Below are 12,915 nucleotides of genomic sequence, written 5' to 3' on the forward strand. Positions count from 1 at the left end.
CAGGTGATGAATCCAGGCTAAGGTACTCAGAAAGAGAGCTAATCAATGACAGTGCAGTTTAAAAGGATACTTAAAGAACTTTTCTTATTTTTTCCATGCCTTTATCTCCAGGGGCCTCGCTGTCCCATGCTGGAGAAAGGGGACCTCATATTTTGCCTGCAACATTGTGGTTTAACCAAACTAGGGAGAAAATATGAAGAAAAATTTATGAGCTACTTAAATCCTTGAACTGCTCTATAACTTTTTATATGCCATGATTACACTAGGTGCAGCTTAGTTCAGTGCAGGCCAGTGCAGAGAACTGTAAGGCTTCACGAGGATCTGTCTAATGAGGAAATTGGAAAATATTATCTAGGACAGAACTTCGTTATTCTGAAAAAAGCCCCAGCCTTAAGTGTTAAGGCAGAACAGATGAATAGCATACTGAGGTTTTATTGCATTTAATTGCAAGATTTATTAAACACTGACAATTTCTCTTGAATAACCCCTTTCACTGACTTTATTGCTTTCACAGGGTAGTGCATGATGTAAAGAACCAACCCTTGGGGGAGAGGTTTGAATTGCTCCAATTATATTTCATATTAGTGGTCAGCAGTGTGATGCCATGTAAGCTGCCCAGACAGCCTAATCTAGTGGCGAGCCGATGGGAATGGGAATTTTCAGAAGCATACAGAGGATGAATCAGATTTTGAAAAAAAAAAATAAATCCCAAGGGTACACAATCCCTCCAGCGATGCCAGACAAGAAATAAAGCAGCAAAGTGCCCTAATGCAATTGCACAGAGTTTTTGCACATGCTGCAGCAACAGTTGAAGAGTTCAATGGTGTTTACCATTCCTTACTGATTTTCTTCACTGTAGCTCACCGTTCCTCATCGGTGCCCTTGGAGAGATAGAAAAGGAAAAGTACCTGCATGTCTCAACGTGCCACAGGCGAGGACTTCGGCATAACAGGGGTTTCAGTCAGGCCTCTGCCTGGCACTAGCTGTAACAGAAATGGCTGTGACAGTCACTAACTTGGCACTACCTTTAATTAAAGCGGGGTGGATACAAGCCACCCTTTCCCCCTTCAAGTTGTCTTTCTTGCCTTGAAATGGCAGCTTCAAATGATTTGCCTAATTAACTGGAAGGTGACCTGTGTTTAATGCAGTCTTGGTGGCCTTCACTAGAATGCAGTTTCCCCCAGTTTGCAGTCTGCTAGAATATTCACACCAATGCCGCAAGCAGGACCAGCATGGGAGGGACACGTACAGCACCCATCCAAGCACATCAAACCACCCAGGAGGACAGGTCTGAACTGCACCCCATGGTCACCTGTGGGACATCCACACTTGGTCGGTCCTAGCCCTCTCTCCCTCCCAACAAAGTTCCTGCAAGTACTTCTTCCTTGCACAGGGCTGAGCTTAGCATAGCATTCTGAGATGCAATGAGTTCTCCCAGTCTCTATGGGGATGATTTTCCATCAGAGCTGGGACTGTTTCAAAACACAGATCCATCCAAGCAACTCTCCAGCTCAACCCACACAACTTAGGTAGCTCAGGGAGATGCTTAGCCTAAACACAGTACTGAGTAGGTCATAAACAGGCAGGACACATGTGAAGTCCCAGTCCCAGTGCCCCACCAGCCCAGGGAGGGTTCAGCACAGTGGGGAGAGGCGCTTCCCTAAAAAGTAGATCAGTTGACAACTGGGGAGAACACACTAATAAATTTAAAGGACTGCCAAAAGCTCACTATGTATATTACATCTACATCTGGCCAAATAATTCACTGTGAACGATAATATATTTGGCAAAAGCCCACGCAAGATGAGAGAGGGAGAGAATAAGAAGGGAAAAAACTTTCACTGTCCGGAAAGCTATGAGCATTAGAGAGTCAGGGGACAGCTAAACTTTCCCTATTTTCTCCCTATAAATAAAATGTTCCTCTAACATTAATATCATTCTAGGAAGCAGAATAAAGCTCACCTTAAACCCATGGTGATGATACCTCTACAGCAGCTGGACTTTTCTGCTGATACCAAGGACTAACCAAAAGAAATCTGATTTCTCATTAGTTTTCTGCTGTTACTTCTGTAAAACAAATCAACACTGGGAGAGAAAAACCCCACTCAAGATGTGACATGCAGGACAGCCAAAAAGAAGTACCGCATGCTCCTTTCCTGAAATTTTTCTAGTTTCATCTCTTCTTTATCTTAATCTCCAAGGGAGTTCTCCAGGGTAAATGTTTAACCAGCACTGCCCTCTGCCCCGTAGCAGCTGCTTGGAGCGCAGCCCAGGCACCTCGGGCACGCAGACAAGAACATGTTGCAGATACCATCTACTCATTAACCCACTGGCTTCTCTCAGAAAAAGGTAAGTAAAATATATCTTTACTTTTTGTTAAGAGGCAGCAACTGCAGCTCACCGCTGAGAGAACGGAGAAGAGAGGAAGAAATCAGGCACTGGGAGGCCCTCAACCCCTGCACTGGGGCAGAGAGACTGTCCCCCCGTGGTCCTCATGCAGAGCAAAGGCGGCCTCGAGAGCGTGCACCTAAACCCCAGGTTAAACTGCTGCTGGCACTTGATGGAGGGAACAGCCCCAAAGCTACAAATCAGCAGCAGAAAAACAAGTAGTAAATATTTTCCCCGAGCTGGTGGTGCAAAAGGAGACAGAGCAGCCCATATGCTGCAGCGAGAGAGGAAAGGATCAACTCCCAGCAGTTACCACATCCATCCCTCCGCTGCTCCACGCGGACTCCAGCAGTTCAGCCTGGCAGCATGTCCTGGCTGCTCCCGCTGCCTCTCCCTGCCGCCGCCACAGCCCCGACTGAGGCGGGGCAAGCCCCAAAACACACCTGAGGCGAGGCACGGGCCTGCCCCCGGGGCGGGGAGAGCCTCACCTGGGCAGGGCTGAGCCTGCCAGAGCACAGCCCTCACCAGCCACCTTCCCCGGGCCAAGCCAGGTCACATTGCCCACAAACACAAACGTCAACACCGGGATAGACTTTAGATGGGCTCAGAAAGGGAAGAATAGGGTTTGGCATGGTTTTTGAGGGAGAGAACAGCTTTTCAGTACCCATATGGTGTCCACAGACACGGCAGTTCTCAGGTCCCTTCTCACACCTGAGGCAGGCAACGCTGAGGAGAGCAGAGGAGTCCCGCTGTGCAGGGACAGCGATCCAGTGATCCTTACCCCTCCTGTTTGTAGGTTCCCCATGACACCCACTCTACTGTATCAGCCAAGCCTGCACCAGGCTCCTCCCTGAGATGAATCCAGAGACCTCAGAGGAACTAAACCAGACAATTCCCTGGAGGGACCAAGTATTTTCTCCATGTTTGGATAGCAGAGCCCAGCAAAAAAACAGTCATCCTCGCTGGTTAAGCAGCTCCTTTTCATGGTGAGCTGTTTCTCAGAGTCCTAAGGACAGACCAGTTAAATTAGGGCAGACAAGACTTTTCCCATCACTGGATATTTCTGCCCTGGAAAACAGCCTGGAAGGATCAGTCCAAACATTGAGCCCATTTTCTTACAGAGCACATCTCCTAGCAAAAGCAAGGCTAGTTGGCTTGGCAAGAAGTGAACCGAAAGCCCCAGGACTTTTTTCCCCCCCTCCGTAACTAGTCAAATATTATTTCATCTTTCTCTGCAGGAGTGCTTGATGAATTCCTTCCAGCAGAGATGGCTGCTGCACAGAGTTTGAGTGCTGGGCAGTATCCAGAGTGGCTGTCAACAGGATTTGGGTGGGCAGGGAGCCATCAGTAGCTGGATGATACTTACCCACCACAGCCTGCTCCTAGTCCCACGAACCAGGACGCAGTGCCTGACACAGACACTTCCCAAAGAACTGCTTGGAAAAAAAAGCCCTGCAGCAGTAGCAGGCCTTGAGGATAGGGCAAAAAGGAGTGGTAAAGCATGTCTATGGTGTGTGGGACCTGATAGCAAACCACGTGCATATGATTGAAGGTGTCCTAGCTTTCTCTCCACTGATTTGTGGGGAATGCTGTGGTACATGACTTGTGGATGGACATTTCCCCTCTGCACATGGGCATAATGGTCTCAGGCATCCCTGGCACTCCTGGGAGTGGGACTGATGTTCTCCCAGCCTAAGCTGACGCTGCTTTCCAGAGCCGAGTTTGATAAGAGCTGCAAAAAAAAAACACAAACAAAAAAACACAACAAAAAAAAAGTCTCAGTTGTTGGAGACATGACTTGAAGTCTTGTTCCTCACCACGTGAAAAGACCTGCTGCTGCGTGGTGGTCTCAGAGAAGAAAGGGGTGTCCTGCCAAGCCAGGAGCTGGCAGGGAAGTCCCCCAACCCAGAGCTTGTGATGTAAATGAATGCTGGCTTTGTGTACAGGTAGCTGGGGAGGATTTATGATGTGCCGAGGGTTACGAACACAGGCTATGAATTAAAGCACTGTTGGAGAATCCGGAGGCTGTGACTTTAGAACCATAGTCCTGCAGAAAAGGACAGGGCAGATTCATCTATATGGGCCCCAAGAATAAAATTAAAAATGCCTAAAATTTCTTTAAAACATGCATTTTGTGAATGCTAGCCCTGGTGGGACCCTGCTTGCTTCACCTCCCTTCAACAGCAGCCCCAGGGCTGCCATAAATTTCACTGGACTATAATATCTGCACAGAGAGCATGGTTTAGCCATGGTGTTGTATAGATCAAACACTGCAGAAGTGGAAATCAACTTTTTTCTCTGGCTCCAGACCACAGAAATGTGGAATGTCTGATGATAAGGAGCTGGCACTGCTCCATGTAAGTCACCTTAAAAGTGGGCCAAGTGGCACAATTTCCTTAGAGAAACTAGACAGATACCTCAAGAGATGAAAAAAACAGCAGGAATTTACACTCCGAAAATGCTGGAGGCAATGCAGGTAATCCCTTTGATAGCCTTTACCCTCCTACCTCACCTTTCCCTGCAGTGCTGGTGCCTCCTGCCTGTCCCCATCAAGCTGCAAATTGCCATTCAAAAAAGACATCCCAGCAAAACACCATGAACGCCTTGTCCACCACCTCTATTAAACAGCAGTTTGGAGCAGGAGCTTGGGGTTTGGGTCTGGGTTTGTGTACCAGAGGCACTGACCCAGAACAGGAGCTCCTGGGCTCAGGCCCGACTTGAACAAATCCAAGTACCTCTACTGAGAGCAACAGGACCAAGTATTTCCTGAGAGTGAACAATTTCCCCAAACCAAACTGTTCTAACCTGTTGAAAAATTTAAAATGTTATGATTTGGATGCAGTTTTTGCAGTAATGCAATTACTATCTTATATAGACACATCAGCCCAAGGGCTACAAGAACAGTATTCAGCAAATTCGTTTTCCCTGCATTATTCTTTTCAGCTACTTAGAGACTGGTGGGATTTGTCATAGTTTATAGATATATTATTCTGAAGTTTTGGGTTTTACAGTGGTCTTACTATAAACTAGAAACAATAGGAGGTATTGGGAATATGATTTATTCCTAATATTCCAGACTTCCCAGTAGGAAAGTCAGTGTGACTTCTGAAGAGCAGTAAAAGTTTTGGACAACCCGGTCTTTTTTGGAAGATAACCAGATTTGGTTGCTACCCATGACATAACTGGTGATAATGTCAACCCAGGGCTATAATACTATAGATCAGGGATGGTCTGACAAGTTGTTTTCCTTTGTCACAGCTACTGGCCCCACATGCAGGACAGCGCTACAGGAAAGAGATGAGGCACACAGAGGAAAACAGCTGCTCCTAGGTGCAATGCACTAGGGTCCATGTATCTGAAAAGCCACCTCAGGAACCAGAAAAAAAGGCTGAAGTGGAGAACAGGGTATAATCTTGTGCTAGAGGGGATTTTGGCTTAGTTTTTATGCCCTAGTCTTACCCAGGAGGGCCAGAGCAGCTACACCAGCCCGGTTCACTGCACATCACACCCTTTTTCTTCCAGGAGGTCATATCGTGGTTTTCCAGCAGAGGGGGAGATAGGATTACTTGTTCCACCATCGAGCTGCTTGCTCAGTCTTGCATTACTGGTATTAACAAGAAATTAAAGAAAATGCATTATTATCAATCCTCACATTCAAAGACCTAACATTTTCTTTTACTGGCCAGAACTGAGTAGTGTTTAGGGGGAGCCAATGTAGATACCAATGTGGTTCCTTCAGAAGTTTTAAGATCAGCCCCACTGGAGCAGTAAAGAAAATTAATTTAAAAACCTTAAAATGCTTAAGCTTTTTACCTGTCCAAGGTACAATGTTGTCTCTGCAGTATGGTCCTGATCCCACACTCAAGTCCATATTTCTTTTTTAGCAGTATAGCCTATATAATTACTTGTGCGCTTAAGTGTTTACTCTGATAGAAGACGTTATCAGACCAGTTCAGTGTTCAGTTGACACTAAATGAGGACTGGCATGACCAGCGCTAGAGCTGTGGTTGTCTTCTGGTCCTTAGGTAGACCACTGTGTTCAGTGACTGGGCCCCAACGCACATAAATGACCAAATATTGGTACTTACAATGCACACTATCTCACCATGAGCATTCAGGGGCCAGAGAATTTAAGCTGGGCATGAAAAAACACATGAACCTCAGAAAATGAGCTGGACAACTTGTGCACAGAGGAAAAGCATGTTTGTGGTTGCAGAGGCTGATCAGTCCTACTATCAGGACATGACCACCGCCTTTGGTGTGGGACCATCACTGTGACAATGACTACTCCTGCCAACACCTGCAGAACGTGTTTGCTGTCATCTCACTGATGTGGAGGACAATGACCAGGTCAGGTACAACCTGCAGCATCCTTTCCTTTCCCTGCAGTAATGCAGTGCACATGGGCATGAGGTCTTCAAGACTGCAGAAGCATCACCTAGTGCAGAGCATCTGCTCAGCAACATAAACTACAGCAAACACATTATATATTTCTTCTCCTTTTTAATATTTGTATCTTCTGTTTGCTACACAACATAGAGTCATCTTCCAAATCTAAAGCCTTCTCCTGAAGGCGTCTGTGCTGGAATTTTGATTTTGAAGTTCAGAGATTAAGATCTTGGTAACAATTTTTGCCTCCCTGGCAAAACAGAAGTTATTTTACCAAGCTACTTTGCAGAGAAAGCTCTCCAGCACTTGCATAGAGGATGGGCTAAGAAAGCCCATGTGTGCTGCAAAAGCACGTGTGAAATGGTGAACTTTGCAAGGGCAGAGCTCCAACTGCTGGGCATAATTTCTTGATTTTGCCATATCAATCTTCTCTATAATCTCTAGACATTGCAGCAATCTTTATATTTTTGTAAAAGCATCACCCTACTTGTGAATGAAAGGCTGTCTGCTCTGCACTGTTCCCTGGGGAACCACAGGAGAATAAACAGCACATGGCAGCTGTCAGTCACATCACTTAATGCATGACAGCAAGAAGCTCAAATACAACTTCGTGAGTATGATGTATTGAACAGAATAAAAAAGAGCAAGACTCTTCCTTTAGATGTTCGTGGCCTTCAAGTCAGGAACAAAATTCAGATTTATGGTATTGCATTACTAATGTACTACAAAAAATTATAAATAGAACATTGGTGTAAAAAAGGATCATTCTTTTAAGTACCTATATTCCTGGCAGCAAATCTATCAACATATAAAGAAACCGAAGACCATGGTGGCCACCCAGCAGAAGATTAAAGCTGCTCCACGTGCTGCAGCAGGCAGGATGGATGCTGCCACCCAGACAGAGCCACAGTGGGTGCATGCAACTACCCAGACCCTGAGCTGCAGACAGTGCCCCCCTCCCACACCAGCTCGTGCCTCAGTTACTGGCTCCACTTGTGAAAGCTGCACTTGAGTGGGGGAACTCCATCGTATGGTAGAGGAGTTAAGGGAGGAGGTAAAGAAGCTGAGGACCATCAGGGAGTGTGAGAGGGAGATAGACCAGTGGAGTAGTGCCCTGTCACAAACTCAGCAGCCTGCTGGAGCTGGTATGTCCAAACATCATCCACCTGCAAACTGCAGGGTTGGGGGAACAAGAAATGGCGAATGGCAGCAAGTTCCTGCCAGATGAAGGAAGCCTGCTCTCCTCACCCAGACAGCAAAACCCCAGATCCCCCTGGTGAACAAGTACCATGTGCTGCAGGTGGAATCTAATCGTGAGGATGAAGATGATGGCTCCCCCAGCCTAGAATCTTTCCCTAGGCCACACCATCCTCAGAAAAAGATAAAAACATCCTCCATTAAGAAGAAGAGGAGGGTGATTGTTGTAGGGGACTCCGTCCTAAAAGGAACGGAGGAACCCATTTGCAGACCGGACCCGCTCCACAGAGAGGTCTGCTGCTTACCGGGGGCATCAGTGAAGGAGGTAGCTAGAAAACTTCCTTCCATGGTCCACGAGACAGACTACTATCCTCTGATAATAGTCCAAACCAAAGCCATCAAGAAAGACTTCAGGGCCGTTGGGAAAATGATGGAGGGCTCTGGGGCACAAATAGTGGGTTAAAATCAGAGGAGCCCATAAGAAGGTAGATTTTGTGATGGGAGTCTGTTACAGACCACCCAGCAAAGGAGAAGCAGCTGATGAGCTCTTCTATAAACAGCTGGGGTTAATCTCTAGATCAATGCCTCTTATTCTTGTGGGAGACTTCAATCTTCCTGATATCTGCTGGAAGTACAATAAAGCAGAAAGGAAGCAGTCTAGGAGGCTCCTGGAGGGCGTGGAAGACAACTTCCTTGCACACCTGGTGAATGAACCAACAAGGGAGAGTGCCCTCCTGGACCTGCTGTTTGCGAACAGAGAAGGCCTTGTGGGGGATGTGGCAGGAGGACACCTAGGACTAAGCGATCATGAGATGATAGGGTTTTCTGTTCTAGGTGAAGTGAAGAGGGTGGTTAGCAGGACAGTAGCATTAAATTTCCAGAGGGCAGACTTTGATGTCTTCAGAAGGCTGGTTGGCCAAGTCTCATGGGAGACAGTACTTAAGGGCAAGGGAGCCCATGAGGGCTGGGAGCTCTTCAAAAAGGAAATCCTAGCAGCTCAGGAGAAAGCCATCCCCATGTTCCGGAAAAAAAACTGGCAGGGGGAAAAAACAGCTTAGTTGAACAGAGAGATCTTGAGTGATATCAAGAAGAAGAGAAATGTTTATGCGCTCTGGAAGAGGGGACAGGCCTCTTGGGTGAACTACAGGAGAGAAGTGAGATTGTGTGGAGAAAAAATCAGAAGGGCTAAGGCTCAACTAGAAATCAGATTGGCAAAGTCTGTGAAAGATAACAAAAAATCCTTCTATAAATATATACATAATAAAAGGAGGACTAGGGAGACCATACAGTCCCTATTGGATGCAGAAGAAACAACAGTGACAGGGGATGAGGAAAAGGCTGAGGTGCTTAATGCCTTCTTTGCCTCAGTCTTTAATTGTAAAGAAAGTTGTTCCCTCTGTGTACAAACCCAGGAGCTAGAGGAGCAAAATGAGGCTCCCATGATCCAAGAGGAGGTGGTCAGAGCCTTGCTAGCCCGGCTAGACACACACAAGTCTATGGGGCCAGGTGGGATTCATCCAAGGGTATTGAAGGAGCTGGCGGATGTGCTGGCCAAACCCCTTTCCATCATCTTCCAACAGTCCTGGAAGACTGGGGAAATCCCACTGGACTGGAGGCTGGCTGATGTTGTGCCCATTTACAAGAAGGGTCGCAGGGAGGACCCAGGGAACTACAGGCCTGTCAGTCTGACCTCAGTGCCAGGGAAAGTCAAGGAACAGGTGATCTTGAGTGTTATCATGAAGTACATGCAAGAGAAGCGGGTGATCAGGCCCAGTCAACATGGGTTCACAAAAGGCAGGTCTTGCCAAACTAACCTGATCGCCTTCTATGACAAAGTGACTCGGCTGCTGGATGAGGGAAAGGCTGTGGATGTATCTTCCTGGACTTCAGCAAAGCCTTTGACACAGTATCTCACAGCATTCTGCTTGGGAAACTGTCAGCCTCTGGCCTGGACAGGCGCACACTCTCCTGGGTGGAAACCTGGTTGGCTGGCCGGGCCCAGAGAGTGGTGGGAAATGGTGTGAAATCCAGCTGGAGGCCAGTGACAAGTGGGGTTCCCCAGGGCTCAGTGCTGGGTCCAGCGCTTTTCACTGTCTTTATCAATGACCTGGATGAAGGCATCGAGTGCACCCTTAGCAAGTTTGCGGACGACACTAAGCTGGGTGGAAGTGTCGATCTGCTGGAGGGTAGGGAGGCTCCAAAGGGATCTGAACAGGCTGGACCGCAGGGCTGAGTCCAATGGGATGAGGTTTAACAAGGCCAAGTGCTGGGTCCTGCACTTGGGGCACAACAACCCTGTGCGGTGCTACAGACTAGGAGAAGTCTGTCTAGAAAGCTGCCTGGAGGAGAGGGCCCTGGGGGTGTTGGTTGACAGTGACTGAACATGAGCCAGCAGTGTGCCCAGGTGGCCAAGAAGGCCAATGGCATCTTGGCTTGGATCAGAAACGGCGTGACCAGCAGGTCCAGGGAGGTTATTCTCCCTCGGTACTCGGCACTGGTGAGACCGCTCCTCGAATCCTGTGTTCAGTTCTGGGCCCCTCACCACAAGAAGGATGTTGAGGCTCTGAAGCGAGTCCAGAGAAGAGCAACGAAGCTGGTGAAGGGGCTGGAGAACAGGCCTTATGAGGAGCGGCTGAGGGAACTGGGGGTGTTTAGCCTGGAGAAGAGGAGGCTGAGGGGAGACCTCATTGCTCTCTATAACTACCTGAAAGGAGGTTGTGGAGAGGAGGGTGCTGGCCTCTTCTCCCAAGTGACAGGGGACAGGACAAGAGGAAATGGCCTCAAGCTCCACCAGGGGAGGTTTAGGCTGGGCATTAGGAAAACATTTTTCACAGAAAGGGTCATTGGGCACTGGAACAGGCTGCCCAGGGAGGTGGTTGATTCACCTTCCCTGGAGGTGTTTAAGGCACGGGTGGACGAGGTGCTGAGGGCCATGGCTTAGTGTGTGATAGGAATGGTTGGACTCGAAGATCCGGTTGGTCTTTTCCAAGCTGGTTATTCTATGATTCTATGAAAATACAAATGCTAATTGCTGGACAACAACAACGTTGTATTAGCTCTCATAATATAACTTCAGCCTGGAGCTGGGCTCGTATAGACAGCTACGTTACTGAATGTGCTGTTCAGGTGTTATTTAAATGATCAATACATTTTGGAGGCAGAAATTAATTCTCCTTGTTGGGCCAAAGACATTTGAAGTGGAGGCTTTTTGAAGTGGAATCAAACCCTATATTGCTATCAGAGAGGAAGAGTGGATGCCCAGCCTTGTCCACATTGAGTTAATCCGCTCCTGATTTTAGGTATGAAAGATTTGTAAATGAGGAGTTACGTGTCTTCTATAAACAATTAGAGGTTGGTAGTGAAGGGTTTTTCAGTGTTAGGGAAGTTAGCTTTGGAAGGGGAATAGTCCCAAAGTGACAATGTGAACTCCCACCCAGGTGTTGCTGCAGGGAGCTCGCTGCTCAGCTCAGCCCACTCTCAGCTCACAGCAGCATGTTTTTGAAAAGCCCAAAGACATCAGTTCACCGCTCAGCATCCTGAAGGTGGCTGCACAGCTATCGACAGCACAGCTGCCATCACAAGCCAGAAGTTCTGAAAGTTAATTCAGGCTTAGAGGCAAGTATCCAACGCGCATTTTAGACAAGTTCAATTCATAACGTTATAAATGGAACCATAACTTTTATATAAATCACTTTTGGAACATAACACCTTTGAGAAAGGTGCTTTAATTTCACCTCTAACATGGCGTGCCTTGCTTGCCGCTTAAATCTCTCTCACATGCCTCCCTCCAAACGACCTCACCTATCAGTGCGAAACTGTTGTTGTGCCTGATTGCACAAACCAGCCCAGCCTTTTACCCGAGAGACATGCCGCAAATAACTTCCATTACATATATGGTGTGTTTCTGATGCTGCTATCAGAAAAGAAAAGATATAATGCTTTGACAGTCTTGCTTAGATGCTGAGGAGGCACTTGCCTGTGCAAAGCAGCCAGGATGGTAGAAGTTTGGAAGATTTAAAAGACAGATCAGAAGGGTCCATCCCCACCAGATTTTTATACGCACTGCTAAAACCTTTTTGTGTCCTTCTATCTTAAAAGCAACATGCAGAGAGGCAGTAACATGTAATAAGGAGGTAATGATGGGGATCGCCTTAGGCCAGTTTCAATCCTCTGCTTTTCTCCCAGGCAAAAGCAATTTAGGTTTAATAGTATGTTAAAAAAATATTAAAACCCTTATTTGAGTTGTTCTTGTATAGGCAAAGGGAGGAGAAGGACTTTCTGAACCTATCCGAAGTACATTAGTAGGTAAAGGATTACATTAACATATTCTCGAAGGTCACAAAAAGGCAGTTTTCATTTCATTTCACTGTAGAGTTTACCCATGTGCTACATTACTTCATGTTTAGCAAAGACAAGCCCCAGGGTCATTCTGAACTTTAATTACATTAAAATAACACAGTAAGAGGTCTTTTATTTTGATAATTTACAACACCAGCTATTGAAATGAGCTTTGCAATTAATTTGGGAAATACACAAAGTGACACTTCTATCCTGGTCTTTTGTGGACAGAGGACAATTCACTGTCTACTTAATAGCTGTAATAGCCCAAGACCAGATTTTCCTACAATAATTACACTTTCTTGTGAATTTATTGAGGTTCAAGCTTTCAGTTGTCTGCTGGGAACACTTCATTTATGCATGAAGACTCTCAGCCCACTATGAAATAAAAAAGCAAGGAGATACAGGCCCTTGTTCGAACAGAAAAGTCTCCATAGATCTCTTACTCTTTTTTTTTTTTTTTAACGATATCTAATGAAGTTAAAGATTCCTTCTGCAATTTTGTGCCTGCCCAGGAGTACTTGGGAGATGGGCAGGCTATATATGAACTTGAAGGAAGAGGTATGGGATGTCTTGGGCTATAGCATGACTAAGTGCGATTCT

The sequence above is a fragment of the Phaenicophaeus curvirostris genome, chromosome 8, assembly GCF_032191515.1.
Source record: "Phaenicophaeus curvirostris isolate KB17595 chromosome 8, BPBGC_Pcur_1.0, whole genome shotgun sequence".
In the NCBI taxonomy this organism is placed as follows: Eukaryota; Metazoa; Chordata; class Aves; order Cuculiformes; family Cuculidae; genus Phaenicophaeus; species Phaenicophaeus curvirostris.